We start from the raw sequence: 8,940 nt of genomic DNA, 5'->3' as shown, positions 1-8,940 counted from the left end.
TGAAGCAATATTAGCAAAACGTAAGAGTAACATAAAGTAAAAAAGAAATTACAACAACACTACATATAAGACAAATACACTACAAAATTAGGTACGAGTATATACACACTAAACATTGGCCCCTATCAAAATATAATGTTAATTAATAAGTACAGGGTTTTCCAATAAGAGGTGTTATTTTGATATTCAATCGTAAAAGATCAATGGTTTCGTTGCTTGTGTGACACGTAGCGCCGTCTTGTTGAAAGTAAACGTTGTCCAAATCAATACTATCCAATTCCGGCCATAAAAAATCATTAATCATCTCTCGATAGCGCAATCCATTCACCGTAACTGTTGCTCCAGCCTCATTTTCGAAAAAGTAAGGTCCAATGACTCCGCCGGACCATAAAACGCACCAAACAGTCACACGTTGAGGATAGAGAGGCTTTTCAACATAACTCTTGGTTTTTACGAGCCCCAGATGCAACAATTTTGCTTGTTGACGAAGCCACCGAGGTGGAAATGGGCCTCATCACTCAAGATGATTTGCATTTGATTCACTCAAGTGAATTTTAATAATTTCAAAAAATGACAGCTTCAAAAGTAACATCTACCGAAATAGCGGGCTATTCAAAATAACCCCTCTTATTTGAAAACCCTGTAGTATTGCACAAAAATCCGTTCAAGACCGTCGTCCCGTCATCCCGCGTTATCACGCTTGCTACTCAAGAGTCGGTTTACCCTCGCACCAAAAGATGTTTCACATCAATAAGAATACAAGCAATTTACCTAACTGTTTAAAACTAAGAATTAGCTGCAAATATTTGTGTTCTATATTTTCAACTGTTCAATAAGAAAAACGAAAAAGGCAATATTTACGTATTTGTCACATTTGCTTCCGTGAACCAGACTTTTATTCTATCCCGGAAACATCCTGGTTCTCACTTATAATGAACTAAAATTTGAAGCAAAACACTCCTTTCGAAAAAAGCCTAATACTTAAATTATATATTACTTTTTCCTGACACAGTCAGTCCTTTAATGATGTCCCTCCAAATATTTTCTTATTTATGAGTATGTGGTGATGACGTGAAAAGTCAAATCAATTTGATATTATTTAGATTCACTTTATTTGTGTTTAATTTGACACTTTTCAATGAATACCTTTAACTTTACTTGACAACTTGCACCGTGTGGACACTATCGTTCCACCCCGTTTTAGGGCGGCACCACATTGCACGTAAAATACGCAAGGGAGGGTTAAATGTTTTTTTGGTTTTCTCCTTGATTATTTGAAGCTTGAAAAATATTAAAATACAGTTGAAAAAAAGCAAAACGTTATTTAAAAAGTTTCGTAACTGTACTATATGCGATCAGTAATGCGGCCGGCGGCTAAATAAAACTTTGTGTGATTACACTGAAAAAGTAGGCAGAACTTTTCCACAAAAGAGACGGACAAGTATTGTAGTAGCTCTAGAATATATTCTGTATCGTAATTTTCATTACAATAACAACATCTTGCTTCGTACACATTCAAACATTACATCAATTATATTTATAGCCGCCTTCAACGGGCAAAAAGCTAGCCGTGATTAATTTTCGGATTAGTCTGCAATGTTTCGCTTCCTCCTTTAGCCAGCGCGTTGGACAGCATTTCAATGCACATCATCTGCCACAACTGCCCTGATGATGAATACTGTAACACTGTCTGAAACCTTGGCTAAAGGACAAGGAAGCGTAACACGAAACGAAACCCAAAAATTAATCACAATACATGATTAGATGTAAAAGCAGAAAACACAAATCGTAATATCGAACTAAAATAGTTTTGGTTGCAAAAAATATCATTTTCCAACTTCAAACGTCTTGTTCCGATATAGGTCATGCTAGCTTCTGCTGATATGTAGGCATAAATAAAGCCCTCTCCATGTAGGGCTTGCCCTGAACTAAACAGCGCGCGTCTTATCAGCGTCATAGCTAGCTTCTTGGCTCCTTGGCGTCGTGATAAGTCGGCACCCGGAGCGCACTATTCAGATTGCGCCCACACAGGACCGGCCCTGCTCACAAAGTTTCTGCACAGTACCTCTACACCTCTAAAGTCCAAGTTTACTATACGGTACTCGAACCTATGAATAGTGGCCAGAGGCGGATTTGCCCTTAGGCCTATGTAGGCCCGGGCCTAGGGCGGCCAGATATTAGGGGCGGCCAATCGTGACAAAAAAGTCGCAGATGATAACAAGAAATTACTTCCTAAGTACCTAAATATTCTACGTACGAAATAGCGATATGCAAGAGCGTGTTCACACACAGCACACAGCGCGCCCCCACGCCCCGCAGCCGCCCTCGCCACACCTATCATGCTCCGTCGCTCGCCCGCTCGCGTATTTCCAATCCATTCAGTTGCGCTAGTGACTGAACCGCGTTAGGTATTGTTATGCATTATAGCGTGTTCACACACAGAGCTATAATATGCGTGGGATGGCGTATTTCAGCATATCGCTCGCCATACTTTCCAATTTGGAATGTACGGCGAGCGATATGCCGAAATTTGCCATCCCACGCATATTATAGCTCTGTGTGAACACGCTCTTAATCACCTTACAAAAGCTATAATAAATAAATAAATCAGAGATTATAAAATAATACAATAATAAGATGTTATTTATGCCAATTATGAACTTTCCACTGATGATAGTGAATAATAAAGTGTGACATTATAAAGGCCATTTATCCAAACGTGGATATTGCTCTTCGAATGTGTGTGTGTACTCATGCCAGTAACTGTTCTGGAGAACGATCATTTTCTTGTTTCCGACGTGTAAAAAAATATTTACGCATAACAATGGCGGAGCAAAGGCTGAACAATCTTGCTTTGCTTAACATAGAAGCAGATTTTTTAAGGAAATTGGATTGCGAAGATCTAATTAATGATTTTGCTGCACTTAAGTGCAGACGAGAATTGTAACTGCCAGAATTTTGTTTTGTGTTCAGTTTTTTTTATGTTAGATAATGCTTTACGTAAATTTTTTTACCAACGTTTTAATTTGTATTTTAAGTTTAGTTATTATATTCGAATATGTACCTTAAGTTGATTTTTATTTAAAAGAGGTGCTGATTTCTTTTATTTGATTGGAGACTTAATAATAACTTTTTATCCAGCCCGTATCTGGCAACCCTAATTGTAACTGTGAAACACTTATATATTATTGTATGAGAATAAACCTGAAACTAGTTAAATAAATTAAACCTAAAACTGTTTTAAATGTTTTATTCAAATCCTTGAAACCTTAGAAAGTATTACAAACTAGCAGCTATTATAGTTAACTAAATTTCTGAATCGATTTCGATAAAAGTTGTCAATAAAGTAAATTCATTATGTAGTCTATAGTCTATATCAGGGGTCTCCAAACAACGGCCCGCCAATGTCATCAATCCGGCCTGCGACAATCGACAATTATACAGTAATTGAACTAGCGAATTTAGCAAGCGTATTTTTTTACATTAATTCCACACAGGAGGCTTTGAGGAAAATATTTTCCCTCACGACCTATGTCATCTTAGGTGATGCTGTGTGGAGGGTCTTTTTAAGGAAGGGAAGGATAGGAAGTTCTGAAAAGGAAAATGTATGAGGGGTGGGTAGGAATCTGGGGATTAGTGTGTCCAGGAGTGACATACGTATGAATACATCCCTCCAACTGCGGTGCAAGGCGATGGGTCAAGATAGTCCGGCTGGAAAGGTCATAAGGCATCCCTCGCCCAGTCTCTCTCGATCCGGCCCGCCACGCAGCAGGTGGGCAGACGTATCCGCCGCCAAGACCTGGACAAATCTCACCCCATGAACCATGAATGATAATGGCAGGAAAATTAAAACGGTTTTGACCCTAGGAACTTACTGAAAAGTTTGGATACTCCAGGTCAATATGATGGGTACTGAGAAAGGGGCGGCTACATGGTCTGGGGCCTAGGGCGGCCAAGACTGCAAATCCGCCTCTGATAGTGGCTACATATTGAATAAGTTTGCCGAGTTTTGTACTCATGGATGAGCTATCAAGAGGATGGTGAAATACCGCCTGTAAGTAATTATTATTGTTGAAGAAGAAATGTAAAAAAGAAATAGGTTACTGACATCTATTGAAAGATTTTTTAACTAGTTTGACCATCGACTCAATCAAAGATGGCACTTTACCACCTCAAGCTGCTACTCGTCGATAGACTTCAGTGATGTCTTTAAAAAATAAAATGTCTTTAAAATAGTGCGTCATCATAAAATTCTGCAATGCGGAGAAACATACTCAGAACATTAGAACCAACTATCACGAGACTTTTATTTTTACCGCTAAATAGTAGATTACTACTATATTGTTGATCTACTCGTTCAAAGATGACGCTAAACATAATCATATTACTAGTAAACTACTCGATAGATGGCAGTAACAGTTTATCTTACCGAAGAATCAATAATATTATTATTGTTATTGTGTCATAATGAACATACGTTATAACCTACGCGTTCGTAGATGGCGCTAATTGAATATTTTAGGAAAAGAACTTTTCATCCGCATAATAATTATAAATGTGAGCAGTAACAGTTGTTTATTTATGAGTAAGAGTGTAACAGAATAATGAAAGTGACGATGTAGAACGAGAATGAAGCAAGGAGTGTGTCCCAAGAAAGAGTTGTGGGGCGGACTATTCTCTATGCCTAACCTCATGTAGAAATGGTGTGATGGTTTAGTTACTGATAGGCACAATAATGTAATTGAAATCCCTACCGATAGGATTGCTAAACCGACACCGCCACAGAAATGTTAGCTTCTCGACTAGATAGTTGATTTATGTTCTCGACCAACAATCAATGCTAAGGGTGAAGAGCGCCATCGGTTTAATTTGGTACAAACCAAAATATTAATATATAGTCACGTACGTTGTACGTTCACTTCATTTTTACAGCAATGGGATTAACTTGGTGGCAGTAGCGGAAAGCTCAAAATATTTTCGTTTCAAGACCTCCATATTTTTAAATATCCCGCTGTAAGTAATACTCTCTTCACTGTGCGAGCAATGTGAGCATGCGCGTGTCATTAAAAACAACAATCGCATTTCGCTGTAAACTTCAGACCCATTCAGACCGCTCACCGCTGACCGCTGTCAGTTGGAAAACGTGATTGGAAGAGTTTGGTGGTGTGTGTCTGTGATTCTGTGACTTTTAAATGTTGTGATCGGAGTTATATTTTTTGGATTACCATATTTACAGATGCTCTCTCTGTTTACCAACTCTAAAAACTCGATTTAAGGTATGTACATCTGACACCAATACTCTGCTCCGGTTAAGATGCTGATAATTCATTATCAATAAAAAATATTCGTGTTAGGTATTAAAAATTGCCTTTAGAAATGTAATTATTTTGGTACATTAAAATGTATTGTATTTATCAATTAAATGACACCTACACTGAGAATAAAATTTGAATTAGTTAACAGCCAATTTAATATAAATATATTATATTATGTATACCTAGAAATCATAAAAATTATAAATTTTCGAAACTATTAACCTATGAATTTACATTTTAAATTAGTTACTAACTCTACAATGTATACAAAAACATTTGCGGTTTAATGTTTTGACTTTTAAATTAAATAAATCGCATACAAAATTGAGTATTGTATTTTCCATGAAATAATTACGCAGAAATCCAACTGCACTTACAAGATTTCGCGAGTTGTCACCGATGGTTTCTACCCATTTCTTGTCCTACTTTTTTCTTCATTACGGCAAAGGTATGCGGCGCCTACTCAGTACTCAGTACCTACAAAACTTCTCGCACAAACCCCACGACTCCGTATAGCTCCGATGATTAATTGAGAATGAGATATCATTAATCGCGATATATTTAAGTAGTAAAGTCTTTAACCGGGCCGTGGTTGACGGTTGTCTCTAGTAAGGTGGTGTGATCGTACGAGAAACGCGTAATAGAAACTCCAATGGAGCGATGAATTGTACCGTTTGGACAACAACGATGAAAGTGTCCCACATTTATATTATTTGTGTGCCTCAAGAATTCCATTGCAAACGAACACATCTTGCATTCTTTTATAACAATTGTATACTTTCGGGATTTAATTAACGGCATTTGCCTTAGAGCAGCGTTTCTTTTTACACCTAATTAACCAATATAATAAAATAAAGAAATTAGGGTTCATGCATTTTTTAGCTCTTTGGAATTTATTTAAATAATGTAATTGAGGAACCTTTTCCATTGCATGTATTATAATATAACCCCAGAGTTGTTTATCCTCTCAGTATCGCCCTGGTGAATGACCAATATCCAGAATCGAAACTTTGTTGGAAATGACATAGACGTGTTTGGTGGCTAGATCAGAATAATCAGGTACTTCGCAACCTTCCTCTTTTCCATCTTCTTCAGTTTCATCAACTTCCCCCAACTTGAGATCCCATAGCCTCACTAGGCAAGAAAAAAAAAGTTTGAGTCATATTAAGGTGTCCCTTTGTTGTAAGTACCTACTTTGCTAATGCCATCTACCTTTTTTGGCATAGCATTTTTCGCGATAGACTTTTATGCCACACGTGCCTATTAATAATGTCAAATCACTCTCCTCTGCCGTGTATGTGTCGAATTCAGTTGATTCTGAAATTAAAGTTTTGTGTTTAATGAAGTACAATAGTTTATTTTTATTTGTTATTGTGGCGTAAAAATAGATTTTATTTTAATGTTGTTTAGGCGTGTGTATAGCTTTAGTGGGAATCTAACATTTGATTTATAATAAAATTAAGTACCTACACCTACCCTTAAACTTTGAATCCCACTATTTAATTTCAACATTGGCTAGTTTGGCTCTTTGCCACTCACTAAGGATGGGTTGTTTCGCAAAATTTGAACAACTCATCAAATTCCAACGTTAATTTTTGGGTTCTGTGAAAGTTCTTTTCAAGTTCTGTTATTAAATCATTATAGGCTAGTTGCTTGACATAACTGACCGGTCGGTGGCCGAGTTGACATCGCGTTTGGGTCCCACCCAGACGTAGTGTGTTCAATTCCTCAGCTGGCAAAGTCCTCCATCACAACACAAGCAACATTTACAGCTTACTGTGGTGGTAGTAGGAGATTTACAAATATTCTCAGGTTATTTTTGTAACCCGGGAATGTTTGTCTTTCATAAAACAAAAAAAAAACAGAACTTGAAAAAATCTTTTACAGAACTTGAATTTAAAGAATTGTTAAATTCCTAGTGGTTCTACTTCTTCTCATGGTCATCGGGGGTAGGCCCTGCACTCTTGTCAGTCACTTAATTTGAGGCTATCTTCCTGTAGGTTAATATTTTCTCTGTAGGTCATAATTTAATAAAATAGTATGCCACAAAACATTTAATTTATATAGGTTGTCCCGATAATTTTATAAATAGGTACCAATATAATATTATGAATAAAGAACGCGAACTGCATCGACCGAACAACTAACACAAAACTGATAAATACATGAATTATAACAAATTTATGGAAACCAGTGGCGTGTCGCGGCTTATATTGAGATTTACACGAATATTATCATATACAGCGTGTGTATGACACTCGATGATATTCGATAATATTTATTATTGCGCCATAATATAAGATTTAATGTCGTTTTTTAAATACATATTTTTGTATGAATAAGAGAGAGTTTTGAAGTCAGAGATTCTGATAATAGATACAGATATTTCCTTACAACTTGGATGAACATAGTAGGTATCAAAATTTAAACCATACTTTTAAATGCTTTTATAAAATTGAAAAAAAAAACTGAACGTCATTATTTCAAGACAAGCAAAACGGTCAAAATTTAATTTCATACTCTCATACAGTCTCAGTTATTTTCATAATAATATGTGTTAGTAGTAACTACCCGGTTTCACCTTGCGCTATTTTCTTATTAAACAGTTGAAAATGGTTCCATGATAACTCAACACAGTGACAATTCAACACACTTTTAAATGTGATATAAAGTCATTAGAAACGATGAAAAAAACATTTTTTTAACCTAACCTAACCTACTTAACCCAGTTAATAAAGTTTTTGTTTCATCACTTTCCATGACTTTATATAGCTGTTTAAAGATGTGATGAATTATCATTGATGATTTAGCCGGTCATAGTTGAAAATATGGAACCAAATATAACCTCTTGATTTATCAAAAATAAGTGAAATGTATATATAAATGCTCGTGATGGAAAATATGCTTCGAGCTGATAATAGTTTCATTGACATATAAACTAATGGGTAAATCTATGCAAATATCATGAGGCCCCTGCTCACCATTCGAGAGTTTTAGCTGATTCATAATTCGGATAAACAGATTTTCTTCTTTATAGTCAAGATAATGAATATTACATTTAATATATTTGGTTTATAAAACCCGCCAATGACACTTGTTAGTATTCAAACTAGAATAATGGCCGAAACTAATTGGCTTAATTGACATCTCGAATAAATTTAATGCTTTAATAAATGGGTAAAATAACACAGTGACGTAGTACGCCCAGCAACTGATGGCGATCCGTTATTTTAGAAGTATTTAATTACATTTTTTAGAAAGATAATTTAATGCCCTTGGAATGCGTCCAGTAGAAATAAAACCAAATTGTAAATTTCAAACATGTGTTAATAGTGGTGATCACCATTATCTCCTCTTTCTCAGGAATGCGTGATATAGTAGAGTTGGATAAAGGCATAGACATATGAATATTAGTAGACCTGCCCTAAGTGATTAAAAGCGTATTATCCCCACTCCCCATACCGGTTCCATTGGAGCCGGCTGGGCTCGCGTATGGCCTCAAGTGAAATTTGAAAACGTGACGTCATCATTCTTGTGCGAACTATGGTCGAGGCATCATCGGTTCATTTTACGAAATAACACGACAAAATGTTGACTTGTGGTATGATAACTTGTAAAAATAGAT

The 8,940-nt window shown here is 36.2% G+C and overlaps 1 protein-coding gene across 3 annotated transcripts in view; it reads left to right on the top strand.

The window, feature by feature from the left end:
* The first annotated feature begins 5,109 nt into the window (after window positions 1-5,109).
* Window positions 5,110-8,940, top strand: part of LOC149425273 (sphingomyelin phosphodiesterase) — a 65,116-nt gene continuing 61,285 nt past the window's right edge. For 2 of the 3 annotated variants that reach the window (XR_016305333.1, XM_089650278.1), the window contains exon 1: window positions 5,111-5,276. The gene's annotated coding sequence lies outside the window, so the exon portion shown is untranslated. Of the gene's footprint in view, window positions 5,277-8,940 lie in introns of all 3 variants that reach the window. The other variant, XM_089650283.1, reaches the window with a different exon arrangement.

Source organism: Hesperophylax consimilis, chromosome 3, assembly GCF_061612785.1.
Source record: "Hesperophylax consimilis isolate HC1 chromosome 3, BYU_Hcon_1.0, whole genome shotgun sequence".
Taxonomy (NCBI): domain Eukaryota; kingdom Metazoa; phylum Arthropoda; class Insecta; order Trichoptera; family Limnephilidae; genus Hesperophylax; species Hesperophylax consimilis.
The sequence above is the reverse complement of the archived record's forward strand: the minus strand, read 5'-3'. Positions and strand labels throughout refer to the sequence as shown.